Source organism: Scyliorhinus canicula, chromosome 16 (assembly GCF_902713615.1).
Source record: "Scyliorhinus canicula chromosome 16, sScyCan1.1, whole genome shotgun sequence".
Lineage (NCBI taxonomy): Eukaryota > Metazoa > Chordata > Chondrichthyes > Carcharhiniformes > Scyliorhinidae > Scyliorhinus > Scyliorhinus canicula.
Window position 1 is genome coordinate 13200650 of NC_052161.1, and position 16542 is coordinate 13217191.

The 16542-nt window shown below is 50.1% G+C and overlaps 1 protein-coding gene and 1 long non-coding RNA gene across 2 annotated transcripts in view; one reads left to right on the top strand and one right to left on the bottom strand.

The window, feature by feature from the left end:
- Window positions 1–501: 501 nt before the first annotated feature.
- Window positions 502–11763, bottom strand: LOC119979452. The gene is made up of 2 exons (XR_005463723.1): window positions 11620–11763; window positions 502–941 (listed from the first exon to the last, which is right to left on the bottom strand). It is a non-coding gene; the product is annotated as an uncharacterized LOC119979452 (long non-coding RNA).
- A 314-nt stretch (window positions 11764–12077) lies between these two features.
- lzts2a (leucine zipper, putative tumor suppressor 2a) overlaps window positions 12078–16542 on the top strand; it is a 223879-nt gene continuing 219414 nt past the window's right edge. The window contains exon 1 of the mRNA XM_038821700.1: window positions 12078–12346. The gene's annotated coding sequence lies outside the window, so the exon portion shown is untranslated. The remainder of the gene's footprint in view (window positions 12347–16542) is intronic.

Genomic DNA, 16542 nt, shown 5'->3' on the forward strand with positions numbered 1-16542 from the left:
TTAAATTTTTAACTCAAGTTGATGGGTTTTTGTTATGGTGGGGGCCTGTGGGTCAACTCTGTCTTATGTTATGACCAGTCCCCAGGCAAGGCTCCCCAGAATTGTTATCCTTGGTGAGGAGGAATGAACTGGCTCCCTTTTTTAATAAAGGCAAAGGAAGTCTGACAAGTAAACAAAAGAAGATGTTTATTTATAAGAACAACTATTTACATGGGGTCGGTTATACCTCACCAGGTTCTCTCTCTGTGTCGGTCGTTTTTTGACTGTCCGACCTTTTATACAACATGGTTATCAGCCCCTTGGTTAGCGGGCGACATCGTACTTCTTGAGCCACAATCGACCTCGCTGTGTGTCCCGTGCAGGAGATTACATCTTTCTTTATTCAAACCCCTCAGTTGGTCTCAACAAGATTAATTAAAAAAAGGATCCCTTTCCTTGCAGATACATTTTCTCAGCCCAAATCATTTACGTTTCAAAAGGAGCCAATTTGAGCAGGCTTCCTTGACTTAAAGAGCGGGTTTATTAGCTACTAAATGCGAGAACAATGACAAAACACAGGCATATATCTTCACACAGATCAGAAATGAGTCCAAAAGTAAGTTAACAAAATATGCAAATCAGTCTTTGACTTGGCTGTGAGGGGTAGATGGTGGAACATTGCAGCCGTTGCGATTCATAATTCCACAGCGCTGACTTCAGCAGGCGAATAGTCAGTTTCCAGATTCCAGAGTTCTGCAGTTTGGCTGAGAAACTGCGTTGCTTCATTTTCAGCTGTGGCATTTTTGAATTGGCTTGCTTCAGCAATCGGAGGGAAAGTTACCTGCAAAATCTTTCAGGGGTCTCCTGTTACCTTTCCTCTTGTGTCACATGCTGGTATATCCAATACTAGCCGACGCTGACCAGGTTTTGTAGCTGGCTTTTGTCCCAATCTTTGTGTATTCCTGGAAGGAAACATTCCACAAATTAGTCTGGGACATTGCTGCTGAAATGGTAATCAGCTCCCATTATCTCCACAGGGGATGTCCGTTAGTTTCTGTACGGCTTTTGATGTATCCTTACTGGAGACTGTGATTCAATTATCCCTCTCTTAGTATCATCCACCGGCAATTTAGCCAGTAGTGGAATTTACATACTCATCTGTTTTTGTCTTGTACGCCCATTTTTATAACCACAGATATTATTTAAAAGCGCTCAATATGTCCGTTCGCAATTCGGGGCTTTTTCCATCATCATGGCATTTAACCATCTGCATCTGCATCTTTTGTGATGCATGTGTTGATTTCAGCATCAAGTAACAGATTGTGATTATGGAATTTAAATAATTTTTATTGAAAAAGTTTTTCCATACAGACATTTACCCCTACTAATTTTTAAATTATTTACAACACAATCCCTCTAGGCAAATATCCCTCCCTCGCCCGCCCTCTCGCGCGCACCAGTCCCCCCCCCCGCCCCCAAGCAACAACTTAACAAACAAGGCAGCCTACAGTTTCAGACATGAGCAGCGAGCAGACTTGCCCGCGTTACAGTCGTGTATGTCCCCCCACGACCATTGCTGCCCCCCCCTTCCCCTCCCCTGCCCCCCCTTCCCCTCCCCTCCCCCCCCCCCCCCGGGTTGCTGCTGCCACGACCCCGTACGCCTATCTCTGATCTAAAAAGTCAAGGAAAGGTTGCCACCGCCTGGAGAATCCCTGTACCGACCCTCTCAGGGCAAATTTGATCCTTTCTAGCTGAATGTAGCTAGCCATATCGTTAATCCAAGTTTCAACGCTTGGAGGCCTCGCGTCCTTCCATTGAATTAATATCCTTCGTCGAGCCACTAGGGACGCAAAGGCCAGTATTCCGGCCTCCCTAGCCTCCTGTACCCCCGGTTCTACCCCGACCCCAAAGATCGCAAGCCCCCATCCTGGTTTGACCCTGGACCCCACCACCTTCGACACCGTCCTTGCCACCCCCTTCCAGAACCCTTCCAGCACCGGACATGCCCAGAACATATGCACATGGTTCGCTGGGCTTCCCAGACATCTGACACACCTGTCCTCACCCCCAAAAAACCGGCTCATCCTTGTCCCCGTCATGTGAGCTCTATGCAGCACCTTAAATTGAATGAGGCTCAGCCTCGCACACGAGGAGGAAGAATTGACCTTCTCCAGTGCATCCGCCCACGTCCCGTCTTCTATCTGCTCTCCCAGCTCCACTTCCCACTTGGCTTTCAGCTCCTCCCCTGATGCTTCTTCCGCCTCCTGCATTATCTTGTAGATGTCTGATATCTTCCCCCCTCCGACCCAGACCCCCGAGAGCACCCTATCACTTGCCCCCTTACTGGGGAGCAGGGGGAACCCCTCCACCTACCGCCTAGCAAATGCCTTCACTTGTAAATATCTGAACATGTTTCCCGGGGGGAGCTCAAACTTCTCCTCCAGCCCTCCCAGGCTCGCAAACCTCCCCTCTATAAACAGGTCCTTCAGCTGCCGTATGCCCACCCTGTACCAGCTCTGAAATCCCCCGTCGATGTTCCCCGGGATGAATCTATGGTTCCCTCTTATTGGCGCCGCCAACAGACCTCCCATTTCCCCCCTGTGTCGCCTCCACTGCCCCCATATCTTGAGGGTGGCCGCCACCACCGGGCTCGTGGTGTACCTCGTGGGGGGGAGCGGCCATGGTGCCGTTACTAGGACCCCCAGGCTTGTGTTGCCACAGGACGCCCTCTCCATTCGTTTCCAAGCTGCCCCCTCCCCTTCCACCATCCACTTGCGCACCATTGACACATTTGCCGCCCAGTAATACCCCGAGAGATTGGGTAGTGCCAGCCCTCCACTGTCCCTACTCCGCTCCAAAAAGACCCTTCTCACCCTTGGGGTGCCATGCGCCCACACGTAGCTCATGATGCTACTCGTCACCTTTTTGAAGAAGGCCCTAGGGAGGAAGATGGGCAAGCACTGAAATAAAAACAAGAACCTTGGGAGGACCGTCATTTTGATTGACTGCACCCTCTCCGCCAGCGACAACGGTACCATGTCCCACCTCTTAAATTCCTCCTCCATCTGTTCCACCAGCCTGGAAAAGTTCAACTTGTGGAGGGTCCCCCAGTTCCCTGCCACCTGCACCCCTAAGTACCTAAAGCTCTTTCCTGCTCGCTTGAAGGGGAGTCTCCCAATACCCTCTCCCTGATCCCCCGGGTGTATCACCAAAACCTCGCTTTTGCCCAAATTTAGTTTGTACCCCGAAAAGTCCCCAAACTCTGCTAATAGTTCCATTATCTCCGGCATTCCCCCTTCTGGGTCTGCCACGTACAGCAGTAGATGATCCGCATACAGCGATAGTCGATGTTCCTCCCCTCCCCTAGTCAGTCCTCTCCACCCCCCTGAACCCCTCAGTGCCATCGCCAACGGTTCAATCGCCAGTGCGAAAAGTAGGGGGGATAGGGGACATCCCTGCCTGGTCCCTCGGTGGAGCCCGAAATACTCCGACCTCCTCCCGTTTGTCACTACACTCGCCGTCGGGGCCGAGTAGAGCAACTTCACCCACTTAATAAACCCTTCCCCAAACCCAAACCGTTCCAACGTCTCCCACAGGTACTCCCACTCCACCCTATCGAATGCCTTCTCCGCGTCCAGCGCTACCACTATCTCAGCCTCCCCCTCCACTGCCGGCATCATAATTACATTCAGCAATCTCCGCACGTTCGTGTTGAGCTGCCGCCCCTTCACGAACCCTGTCTGGTCCTCATGGATTACCCCTGGCACACAATCCTCTATTCTAGCTGCCAGGATCTTTGCCAGCAACTTGGCATCCACGTTCAGAAGCGAGATAGGCCTGTAGGACCCGCACTGCACGGGGTCTTTATCCCGCTTCAATATCAGGGAGATCAGAGCCTGCGACATTGTCGGGGGCAGAACCCCCCCCTCTCGCGCCTCATTAAAGGCTCGTACCAGTACCGGTCCCACCAAGTCCACATTTTTCTTGTAGAATTCCACCGGGAACCCATCCGGCCCCGGCGCCTTCCCTGCTTGCATCTGACCTATTCCCTTGACTACCTCCTCTAGCCCTATTGGCGCCCCCAGCCCTTCTACCAGCCCCTCCTGGACCCTTGGGAACCTCAATTTGTTTAGGAAGCCCTCCATTCCCCCTCTCCTCGTCGGCGGCTCAGACCGATACAACTCCTTGTAAAAATCCCTGAAGACCCCATTCACTTCTTGCCCCTTCTGCACTACCTTCCCGCCCCTCTCCTTCACTCCCCCAATCTCCCTAGCCGCATCTCGTTTGCGAAGCTGGTGTGCCAGCATCCTGCTCGCCTTTTCCCCATACTCATAGACCGCGCCCTGTGCCCTTCTCCACTGCGTCTCTGCCTTCCTGGTGGTCAGCAGGTCGAACTTGACCTGCAGGCTGCGCCGTTCTCCCAGCAGCCCCTCCTCTGGTGCCTCCGCATATCTCCTATCCACTTCCAATAGCTCCCCCACCAGCCTCTCCCTCTCCTGCCTCTCCTTTCTTTCTCTGTGCGCCCTTATGGAGATCAGCTCTCCCCTGATCACTGCCTTCAGGGCCTCCCAGACCATCCCCACCTGCACCTCACCCGTGTCATTCAAGTCCAGATAGCTCTCAATGCTCTTCCGGACCCTTTTACACACCTCGTCGTCCGCTAACAGCCCCACATCCAGCCGCCACAGCGGGCGCTGGTCCCGCGCCTCCCCCATTTCCACATCCACCCAATGTGGTGCATGATCAGAGATCGCAATGGCCGAGTACTCAGCTTCCCGTACCCTCGGGATCAGCCCCCTGCTCAACACGAAGAAATCGATTCTGGAGTACACTCTATGGACGTGGGAGAAAAAGGAATACTCCCTCGCCCTCGGCCTACCAAACCTCCATGGGTCTACTCCTCCCATCTGCTCCATGTACCCCCTCAGCACTTCTGCCGCTGCCGGCCTCCTATTGGTCCTTGAGCTCGATCTGTCTAGCCCGGGGTCCAGCACTGTGTTAAAGTCCCCCCCCATGATCAAGCCCCCTGCCTCCAGTCCCGGAATGAGGCCCAATAGGCGCCTCATAAAACCCGCGTCATCCCAGTTCGGGGCATATACGTTGACCATCACCACTTTCTCCCCCTGCAGCTTACCCTTCACCATCACATACCTACCCTCCTTATCCGCCACCACCTCCTCCGCCACGAACGACACCCTCTTTCCCACCAGAATCGCCACCCCCCGGTTCTTTGCGTCCAATCCAGAGTGGAACACCTGTCCCACCCACCCCCTTCTCAGGCGAACCTGGTCCACTACCTTCAAATGGGTCTCCTGTAACATTGCTACATCAGCCTTCAGTCCCTTCAGGTGTGAGAATACCCTTGATCTCTTGACCGGCCCATTCAGCCCCCTCACGTTCCAAGTGATCAGCCGGGTCGCGGGACGACCCGCCCCCTTCCCCTGCCGATTAGCCATGTCCTGTTCCCTACTCGCCCCGGGTCGACCCTCCCCTTCTGACCCGCTCCCCATGGCGATGTCCCCCTCCCCCCACCTCTCCAGTCCTCCACTTCCCGTTTCTGGTCTTTTCAGCAGCAACCCGGTGTCCCTCCCCCCCCCCCCCCCCCCCCCCCCAGGCTAGGACCCCTCCTAGCCGCGATGTACCCTCCATCGTACTCCCGTAAGTCAGCTGGTTCACGCTGACCCGGCTGCTCCTGCCACACTCCGACTCCCCCCGGCTCGGGGGGGGGGGGGGGGGGCCTCCCCCCCCTTGCCACTCCTCCCTGGCCCCGCTCCAGCGCGGGAAAGGTCGCCATTGCTAGCCACGCCCCGCACTCCTCCCCTCCCCCCTCCTCTGCCCCGCGCGCGGGAAAACAGAGGAAAGCCCGCGCTTTCGCCCTGCCACACCCCACCCCGCCATCTTCAGTTCCACCCCCGTCCCCGTCCATGCCTGTAAAGAACCCCCCCTAGGAGCCCATATCCCCGATCTGCTCTCCCCCCCGTCCCGCCTCCCCAACTTAACATTATAAATAACAGATAGATAACAAATAACAATGTACTTAACAGTCGCCCTCTACCAAACAGCATAAATAACCATAAATAACCATGAATAACCACAATAACAATAACTAAGGGAAGTTGGCAAAGGGGGGAAAAAACATCAGAAGAAAAACCACAGCAAGAGTTCAAAATCCAAACAAAGAATTCAGCTGAAAGTACCCGAGCGGCTACGGCCGCCAAGTATCCCCTGGGTCTAATTCGAGTCCAGTTTCTCTTCCTGTACAAAGGCCCACGCCTCCTCTGGGGACTCAAAATAGTGGTGTTGGTTCCTGTAGGTGACCCACAAGCGCGCTGGCTGCAGCATTCCGAACCTGATCCGTTTTGCATGTAGCACCCCCTTCGTCCGGTTGTACCGGGCCCGCCGCTTTGCCACCTCCGCATTCCAGTCCTGGTAGACCCTCACCGTCGAATTCTCCCACTTGCTGCTCCTTTCCCTCTTGGCCCACTCCAGCACTCTCTCACGGTCGCTGAGTCGCTGGAACCGCACCAGCACCGCCCTCGGGGGCTCATTTGCTCTTGGCCTCCTAGCCATGACCCTGTAGGCCTCTTCCAGCTCCAGGGGCGAAGGGACGTCCCCTGCCCCCATCAGGGAGCTCAGCATTTCTGCTACATATCCCGGGAGGTCTGACCCCTCCAGGCCTTCTGCCAGGCCCAAGATCCTCAGGTTCTTCCGCCTCATTCGGGTATCCAGCTCCTCAAAACGGCTCTGCCATTTCAGGTGGAGTGCCTCGTGCACCTCTACCTTTCCCACGAGGACCGTGGCCTCCTCCTCCCTCGCAGTCATCTCCTGCTGCAGCTCCCGAATCGACGCCTCTTGGGTCGCCTGGGCTCCCATCAGCCTGGTGGTCGTCGCATTCATTGACTCCAAGAGCTCCATTTTCAGCTCCGTAAAGAAGCGCAGGAGAGCGGCCTGCTGCTCCTCCGCCCATTTCCTCCATTCCTCGGGTGCGCCACCGGCCGCCATTTTGGTCTTCTTCCCCCGCTTTTCTTTGGGAGCTGCTGTTGCTTTCTTTACCACCCCACTCCGGGTACCGACCATAAAGTTGGTCTGGTTCTCTTCAGGGAGCCTTCCCCCACCGGGATTTGTCCTTACAGCGCCGTTGGGGCCCTCCAATCGGCCCGAAAACACCTTTGTAGCAGGAGCAGCCAAACGTGCGACTTAGCTGGTCATAGCCGCAACCGGAAGTCGATTATGGAATTTAGATATGTGTAGCTATTAACAACCTCATATTGTCAATGCTGGTAGATGGCTGCATGGCAACATCCCGGGCTATAGCATTTGTCTTCCTGATGCTGATGGTAAAACCAAATTCTTTATAGGCACGAGAGAGTGTCCATTTGCTGCTGCAGATATTATTCAGTATGTAATGCTAGTGTGGCAATGTCAACGAAGAGCTATTCTCTGATGTGGACTTAACGCCACTTTGTCTTGGATCTCAGGCGAGTAAGGCTGAACAACTTTCTGTCAGTTCTGGTATGAGCTAGGCACCCTCCAGAATGACGTAAGCCTTCAGATTTTTGTCAACCAAAGTTATTGAGGGCAATGGGGCAAAGGTGGGTATGGAGAGTTTGGTCCTAGATCCACCAGGATCTCATTGAATGATGGGAGCTAAATGGCCAACTTATGTTCCAATGCCCCTCCCCTCCATTTACACCCCCCCCCCCCCCCACTCCATTAAAACTGCTCAAAATCTACCTACTGACCAACCTTTTTGGTCACTGTTCCAAGTACTTTCTTGTCTTTGAATGGACCTGTGAAGCAGCAGGAACTGAACAAAGAACGAAGAAAAGTACAGCACAAGAACAGTCCCTTCAGCCCTCCAGGCCTGCGTTGACCATGCTGCCTGTCTAAACTAAAATCTTCGATACTTCCGGGGTCCGTATCCCTCTATTCCCATCCTAGTCATGTATTTGTCAAGACGCCCCTTAAACATCACTATTGTCCTGGCTTCCAACACCTCCTCCGGCAGCGAGTTCCAGGCCGCCACTACCCTCTGTGTAAAAAACTTGCCTCGTACATCTCCTCTAAATCTTGCTCCTCGCATCTTAAACCTATGCCTCCTAGTAATTGAACCCTCTACTCCGGGAAAAAGTCTCTGACTATCCACTCTGTCTATGCCGGTCATAATTTTGTAGACCTCTATCAGGTCGCCCCTCAACCTCCGTTGTTCCAGTGAGAACAAACCAAGTTTATTCAACTTCTCATGATAGCTAATGCCCTCCATATCAGGCAACATCCTGGTAAATCTCTTCTGCACCCTCTCTAAAGCCTTGACATCCTTCTGGTAGTGTGGCGACCAGAATTGAATACAATACTCCAAGTGTGGCCGAACTAAGGTTTTATACAGCTGCAATATGACTTGCCAATTTTTATACTCAATGCCCCGGCCAATGAAGGCAAGCATGCTGTATGCCTTCTTGACTACCTTCTCCACCTGTGTTGCCCCTTTCAGTGACCTGTGGACCTATACACCTAGATCTCTCTGACTTTCAATACTCTTGAGGGTTCTACCATTCACTGTATATTCCCTACTTGTATTAGACCTTCCAAAATGCATTACCTCACATTTGTCCGGATTAAACTCCATCTGTCATCTCTTCGCCCAACTCTCCAAACAATCTAAATCCTGCTGTATCCTCTGACAGTCCTCATCGGTATCTGCAAGTCCACCAACCTCTGTGTCGTCCGCAAACTTACTAATCAGACCAGTTACATTTTCCTCCAAATCATTTATATATACTACAAACAGCAAAGATCCCAGCACTGAATCCTGTGGAACACCACTAGTCACAGCCCTCCAATCAGAAAAGCACCCTTCCATTGCTACTCTCTGCCTTCTATGACCTAGTCAGTTCTGTATCCATCTTGTCAGCTCACCTCTAATCCCATGTGACTACACCTTTTGTACCAGTCTGCCGCGAGGGACCTTGTCAAAGGCCTTACTGAAGTCCATATGGACAACATCCACTGCCCTACCTGCATCTATCATCTTTGTGACCTCCTCGAAAAACTCTTATCAAAAATCAAGTTAGTGAGACACGACCTCCCCTTCACAAAACCGTGCTGCCTCTCGCTAATACGTCCACTTGCTTCCAAATGGGAGTAGATTCTGTCTCGAAGTTCTCTCCAGTAATTTCCCTACCACTGACATAAGGTTCACCAGCCTGTAGTTCCCTGGATTATCCTTGCTACCCTTCTTAAACAAAGGAACAAGATTGGCTATTCTCCAGTCCTCCGGGGCATCACCTGAAGGCAGTGAGGATCCAAAGATTTCTGTCAAGGCCTCAGCAATTTCCTTTCTTGCCTCCTTCAGTATTCTGGGGTAGATCCCATCAGGCTCTGGGGACTTATCTACCTTAATATTTTTCAAGAAGCCCAACATCTCGTCTTTTTGGATCTCAATGTGACCCAGGCTATCTACACACCCTTCTCCAGACCCAACATCCACCAATTCCTTCTCTTTGGTGAATACTGATGCAAAGTATTCATTTAGTACCTCACCCATTTCCTCTGGCTCCACACATAGATTCCCTCCCCTGTCCTTCAGTGGGTCAACCCTTTCCCTTACTACTCTCTTGCTTTTTATGTACGTGTAAAAAGCCTTGGGGTTTTCCTTAACCCTATTTGCCAATTACTTTTCGTGACCCCTTTTTGCCCCCCTGACTCCTTGCTTAAGTTCCTTCCTACTTTCCTTATATTCCACACAGGCTTTGTCTGTTCCCATAAGACCATAATACATAGGAGCAGAATTAGGTCACTCAGCCCATCGAGTCTGCTCCGCCATTCAATCATGGCTGATATTTTCTCATCCCCATTCTCCTGCCATCTCCCCATAACCCCCTATCCCCTTATTAATCAAGAATCTATCTATCTCTGTCTTAAAGACACTCAGTGATTTGGCCTCCACAGCCTTCTGTGGCAAAGAGTTCCACAGATTCACCACCCTCTGGCTGAAGAAATTCTTCCTCATCTCTGTTTTAAAGGATTGTCCCTTTAGTCTGAGATTGTGTCCTTTGGTTCTAGTTTTTCCTACAAGTTGAAACATCCTCTCCACGTCCACTCTATCCAGGCCTCGCAGTATCTTGTAAGTTTCAATAAGATCCCGTCTCATCCTTCAAAACTCAAACGAGCACAGACCCAGAGTCCTCAACCGTTCCTCGTACGACAAGCTCTTCATTCCAGGGATCATTCTTGTGAATCTCCTCTGGACTCTTTCCGAGGCCAGCACATCCTTCCTTAGATACAGGTCCCAAAACTGCTCACAATACTCCAAATGGGGTCTGACAAGAGGCTTATACAGCCTCCGAAGTACATCCCTGGTCTTGTATTCTAACCCTCTTGACATGAATTCCCAGCCTTCTAGCCCTGACAAATGCCTTCTTTTTCTTTTTGATGAAGCTTACAATAGCTCTCGTTATCCAAGGTTCCCAAAATTTGCCATATTTATCCTTCTTCCTGCATTAAAGATGCTATATAAATGCAGGCTAATGTTGCTGCTGTCGGCGATGACACCACCTCTCCTTGCGCTGATGGATTTGGGAGGTATTTAGCACTTCATGCTACTCAAGTGTTCACCTTTTAAGTGGCTTGTGTCATGAGAATGTCGCTTTAAGAAATGGTTAACAGCTCATGTTACTGTAGTGATGTCAGAGTGTGGGTGGAGCTGAGCTCTGGTTCTGCTTTTTAGTTTCACTTTGAGGAAAAGCTTGGGTGTGTCTGAGTTTCCCAGTGAGCTGCAGCTGAAGTTAAACAAAGAGCTGTCCTGTTGATCTCTGCCATCGAAAGACTATCTCCGGATCATTTGGTGAAATCAGAATTATAAATGTTCTCAATAGTGAATGTGAACCTGATGTGCTCCTGTTTAAAGGTTTGTTAAGTCTTTTGGATGTTGAAAGGACAGAACATAGAACAGTACAGCACAGAACAGGCCCTTCGGCCCTCGATGTTGTGCCTAGCAATGATCACCCTACTTAAACCCACATACCCGTAACCCAACAATCCCCCCATTAACCTTACACTACGGGCAATTTAGCATGGCCAATCCACCTAACCCGCACATCTTTGGACTGTGGGAGGAAACCGGAGCACCCGGAGGAAACCCACGCACACAGGGGGAGGACGTGCAGACTCCGCACAGACAGTGACCCAGCCGGGAATCGAACCTGGGACCCTGGAGATGTGAAGCATTGATGCTAACCACCATGCTACCGTGAGGCCCCAAAGCTTAAAGGATTACTCAGTGTTGTATTCTTTGGGGGTTATCTTTGAATTAATGGTTGCTAAGACATTCACTGTTTGTTTTAAAAAGGTTAACTTGAGTTCATAGAATAAACATTGTTTTATTTTTTAAAATACTGGTCCATTTCTGCTGTACCACACCTGTAGAGTGGGCCGTGTGCTCCCCATACCACAATCTATTAAAAGTTGTGGGTCAGGTGAACTACATGATACACTTTGGGGTTCTCTAAACCCTTACCCATAACACTTGAGACTGCCATGAATATTTTTAAAAACACAATTATATCCCTACAAATTGGCCAAGGGAAATTCTGTTAATTTCAGCTCCACACATGGCCGGCAGGAGGATAAGGAAATAGTTACCCTTCTGACTTCAGCGAGTTTTTATAAGCACTGGTAATGAGGGAGGGCCAGCCGACAGTTGAGTATTCCCAGCAGGTATTATTAGTTAGAAAAACAAAACTTGGTTTTAAAAAAAAACATGTAACTCCCCACCTTCAATTTGGGGAATGATTCGGTTGGGGGCTGAAGGCAACGTTTATTTTAAAAAAAAAGAACGTGTTAATTTCGAGTCAGTTTCGTACATTACATTCTTAGAATGTTTATGAGTTTGACATGGAGAGTGTCTGGATGGGGGAGAAAGTGCAAAACCTTAACAGGATATTCCAGGTGCAGGCACTGTCTGGGGAAGGCTGGTTGTTCATGACGATTGCATGTGGATCTATAGTCAGTCAAACAGCCTTTCAGAGTTCGTCCCCCCCACCCAGGACACACACCCTCCCTCCCTGTGACAGAAAAGGGGCTGGACATCCGTAAAGGCAACTCCTGTAACTGACAGATTGCAAAGGAAACTGAAGGAATAGTTATTTGTCAACGGCGGGGGGGTTGTTTTTCGTGCTTGTTTTTGAAAATAATGTTACCAGCAGCTGGGACTGAAGACCAAAGGGCCCGGCTGGACTGAAACTGTGGCAGTATTGATGCCGAGCTGGGGCGGAGGGCAGATCACAGAGACCTGGAAGCAAGCGATCTTTGGTTGGGGTGATGCAGGCAGCCGCTTGCTAACGCTGTGGAGCCGATCGAGAGGACCCCGGTGAGTGGGGGAAATTCTGTTCGGGTCGATTCTGTCTACTCTTTTTTAAAAAAAATTGTCAAACTACACAACTCTCCTGGCCAGGCCCCTGAGCTCTTGGGAAAGAGGGGGGGGGGGGGGGGGGGGGGGTCGGAAAGTGACATAATTATTCTGGCACTGGTGGAGCTGGGAGGAACAGCTGTTTAGCAAATCGTGTGCATTCGTCCAGTTTATTCATATTCTGTGTTGTAAACTCACACACACACGAGGAGTGGAGTTCATTATCTCTCAGTGCACGAACTCAGTGTGGAAGTGCTCGGCTGGCGTAATCTATAAAAGCAGCAGTTTACACACAGGGAAAGAAAAAAGCTTACCAGCGCCACTCGTAAGAGCCCACAATTAATGGTCTTGTCTGGCCCCTCGCCAACACCCTTACTCCTTGAAGGGGGGGGGGGGGGGGGGGGGGGCTCTCTGCACTGGAAGGAGGCTTCAGAATTTCCAGAGGTAAGGACTTCTAATAAATTCCTTGTCATTTAGTGAGAAAACATTTATTTTTGGGGGGCTGGGGCAGTGGGGTGAGTTTGGCTGAATTAGCCTCTTGGAGGTTTTCCATCCCAGCTCTCCTTCAATGTTCAAAAACGCTTGTTTTTTTTTAATGCCAGTGATGTTTTCTTTTGGCTCCTCGTTCTATCTGTCAGTACATGAAATGACAGCAAGTGAATCGGACCTATTTAATGATTGAAGGAAAAACAGACTTCATCGTTCGTTTGACACTGTTCAGGGAATCTGGGGTCTTCAGAGATGGAGGGAGGTAACTTGGTTTACTTTTCTGATTTACATTTCTGACAATGTTTCATGCACAAGGTGGAAATCAGCTGATTTTCTTTGTTGTCCACTGTGACTCAAATGATCTGCTGTTTATTCAGGGACTGGAGGTTTGTACAGTACAATATTATGCTGCCCAGGCCAGGCCATGTTTAAGGTGGCCTGTTCCTCTTCCAAGGTTACAAACTTTTAATTGCGACATCTCTCATTCAGCCATTGAGGTTAACTGTTACTGAGAGATGTTTGCAAATTGGGAGGTGCTTGTTGATATTCGACAGGTCAGGAGAAGCTGGTATGATGTTACTACCTTTTTTTAAATGTGTGTGTGTGTGTGTAGGTGTTAGCAGTGGCTCAGTGGGTAACACTGTCACTTCTGAGTCACAGCGCTGTAGGTTCTAGTCTCTCTCCAGGACATAAAAGTCAAGTGCTGGGGGTGTGCTACGCTGTTGGAGATGTCATCTTTCGGATGAGACATTGAACCATGAATCGGACCTATTTAATGATTGAAGGAAAAACAGACTTCATCATTCGTTTGACACTGTTCAGGGAATCTGGGGTCTGCAGAGATGGAGGGAGGTAACTTGGTTTACATTTCTGACAATGTTTCATGCACAACGTGGAAATCAGTCTGCCCTCCTCAGATGAATATCAAATAATCGACGACGGTTTTTCACACGAGAACAAGGAAATTTGTCCCGGCCAATACTTATCCCTGACTCAACAATCACAGAAAAACAGATGGTCAACAGTAACCACAATTCAGATGTACACTGCACTAGGGGTGGGGCTATGCTCTGGGTTCAAATCCCACCGTGGCAGCTGGTAGAAGTTAAATTTGACGAATAAACTCTGGAATTGAAAGCCAGTCAGTAGCTTGTCAACATGAAACTATCATGGATTGTTGGGAAAAAAAACCATCTGGTTCACTTTAGGGAAGGAAGCCTGGCCTACATGTGTCTCGAGAACATCAGCAATATGGTTGACTCTTGCTGAGGACCCGGGTTCGATCCCAGCCTCAGGTCACTGTGCGTGTGGAGTTTGCACATTCTCCCCGTGTCTGTGTGGGTCTCACCCCCACAATACAAAGATGTGCTTGTTAGGTGGATTAGCCACGCTAAATTGCCCCTTAATTGGAAAAAAAATAATTGGTTACTCTAAATTTAAAAATAAATATGGTTGACTCTTGACTGGCCTAACATGTCAAACAGTTCAAGGGCAACTAGGGACTCCCACATCTCTTTACAAATCAAGAATAATCACTTTAAAGCACTTTAGGGGAGCCTTCTGTGAAAGGTGCTATACAAATACAATTTTTAAACTTATTGTACAGAGGCCTTATGACCCCTCAAGTCGACACGACCAGTCAATAAAATCGAGGTTGAACATTCGCACCAACTCCATTTTCCTGCTTGTCCTATTTCTTGATACTCCTAATGCCGCAAAATCTCTAGAGGTCAACGGAGCATCCGCAGCCCCCTTAGTGATGGACCCTCTCCACTACTTAGTATTAAATCCTCGACCCCTTATCCTGAGATCCTCAGACAATGACTCTTAGTTCTGGACTCTCCAGTCAGGGGACCCCATGTCCCAGCATCTACTCTATTAAGCCCTCTTAAGAAATGCATATGTTTCAATGAGATCACCTCTCACTGTTTAAACACTGGAGAATATGGGCCTATTATTTATTTATATTTTTAAACTCATTTTATTCGAACTTGTATCAAAGTAGGTTACAGCAAGTAAACGCCCCGGGAAACATTCTTCCCAACAATCAACTATACAGTTTGTACAGATTTTTCTCCTTTTTCACCCCCCTATCTCCCCCCACCCCCCTTGTGATGAACAGCTCCTCAAACACAGTCACAAACATCTCCCACCTTTTCTCAAACTGCCCTGCTGAGCCCCTTAACTCATACTTTATCTTCTCTAACCGCAGGAAGTCGTACAGGTCACCCAACCAAGCTGCTACCCCCGGTGGCGATGCCGACCGCCACTCCAGCAAAATCCGTCGATGTGCAATCAGAGAAGCGAAGGCCAAGCCATCGGCCTTCCTCCTCTCCATGAGCTCCGGCTTCTCTGTAACCCCAAATATTGCCACCAAAGGTCCACTCCCTCCTCCACGGTCCTGACTAAGACCGCGAACAATCCTGCCCAGAACCTTCCCAATTTTTCACACCCCAAAACATGTGCATATGATTCGCTGGCCCCTGCCCACACCTCTCACACTCATTTGCTACCCCCTGAAAGAACCCACTCATTCTCACCCGAGTCATATGCACCCTGTGCACCACCTTAAACTGTATCAGGCTCATCCTTGCACAAGAGGAGGTCCCGTTTACCCTTCACAGTGCCTCACTCCTTACTCCCCAATTAATCTCCATTCCCAACTCCGCTTCCCATTTCTCCTTGATCTTCACCACCCGCTCGCCTCCCTGCTCCCCCAGCCACTTACATATATATCCCCAATTCTTCCCTTCCCTTCCACATCCGGAAGCAGCAGTCGCTCCAGCAGGGTGTATCCCGGCAATCTAGGGAACCCCTTCCAGACCTTTCGTGCAAAGTCCCTAACCTGTAGATACCTGAACTCACTACCCCTCGGCAGCTCTATCCTCTCCCTTAGCTCCCACAGACTAGCAAACCCTTCCTCCAAATAGAAATCTCTCATCTTGACCAGCCCCATTTCCCTCCACCTCCTGTATTCACTATCCACCCCCCCCCCCCCCCCCCCCCCCCCGGCTCAAACCCATGATTCTCGCACAGCGGCGTTAGCACCGATATCCCTTCCACCTAAAATGCTTCCTCAGCTGATTCCATATCTTCACCGTGGACTGCACCACTGGGCTCCCTGAATACCTACTCGGAGCCATTGGCAATGCTTCCATCACCATAGCCCTCAAACTAGACCCCTTACAAGATTCCTCCTCTTCCTGACACTTCAGTGCAGTACTGAGGGAGGTTCTTGATCCGAGGGGGGAGGGGAGTTTCCGCGCACAGCGCCGCGTGTTTCCCAGCGGCGGGAGGTGGCCTGCTATTGGCCAGCAGCAGGACTGTCTGGCCCCGTTGCTGTCCATGGGATTTTCCATTGAATCCGCCCCCACTGCCAACGGGAAACCCGCCAAAAGAGATTAACCGATTATTCATTGCATTGCTGTGTGTGGTATCTTTGCATGGAACAGCTGCCATGCTTGTCCACATAATAACAGTAATTCTTTAAAGATGTTTTGAGATTAGATAAAGTATCATCAATGTAATTAGCTTCTCATGGAGAAAAGCATTATATGACACATTACTGCTAAGGTGAGGCTGTGTCCATTGAAGGCTACAAATCCTACTTGTTATTAAGCAAACACTGGTCTGGTTCACTCACCGGTAAATTATGAGCGTACAGATAT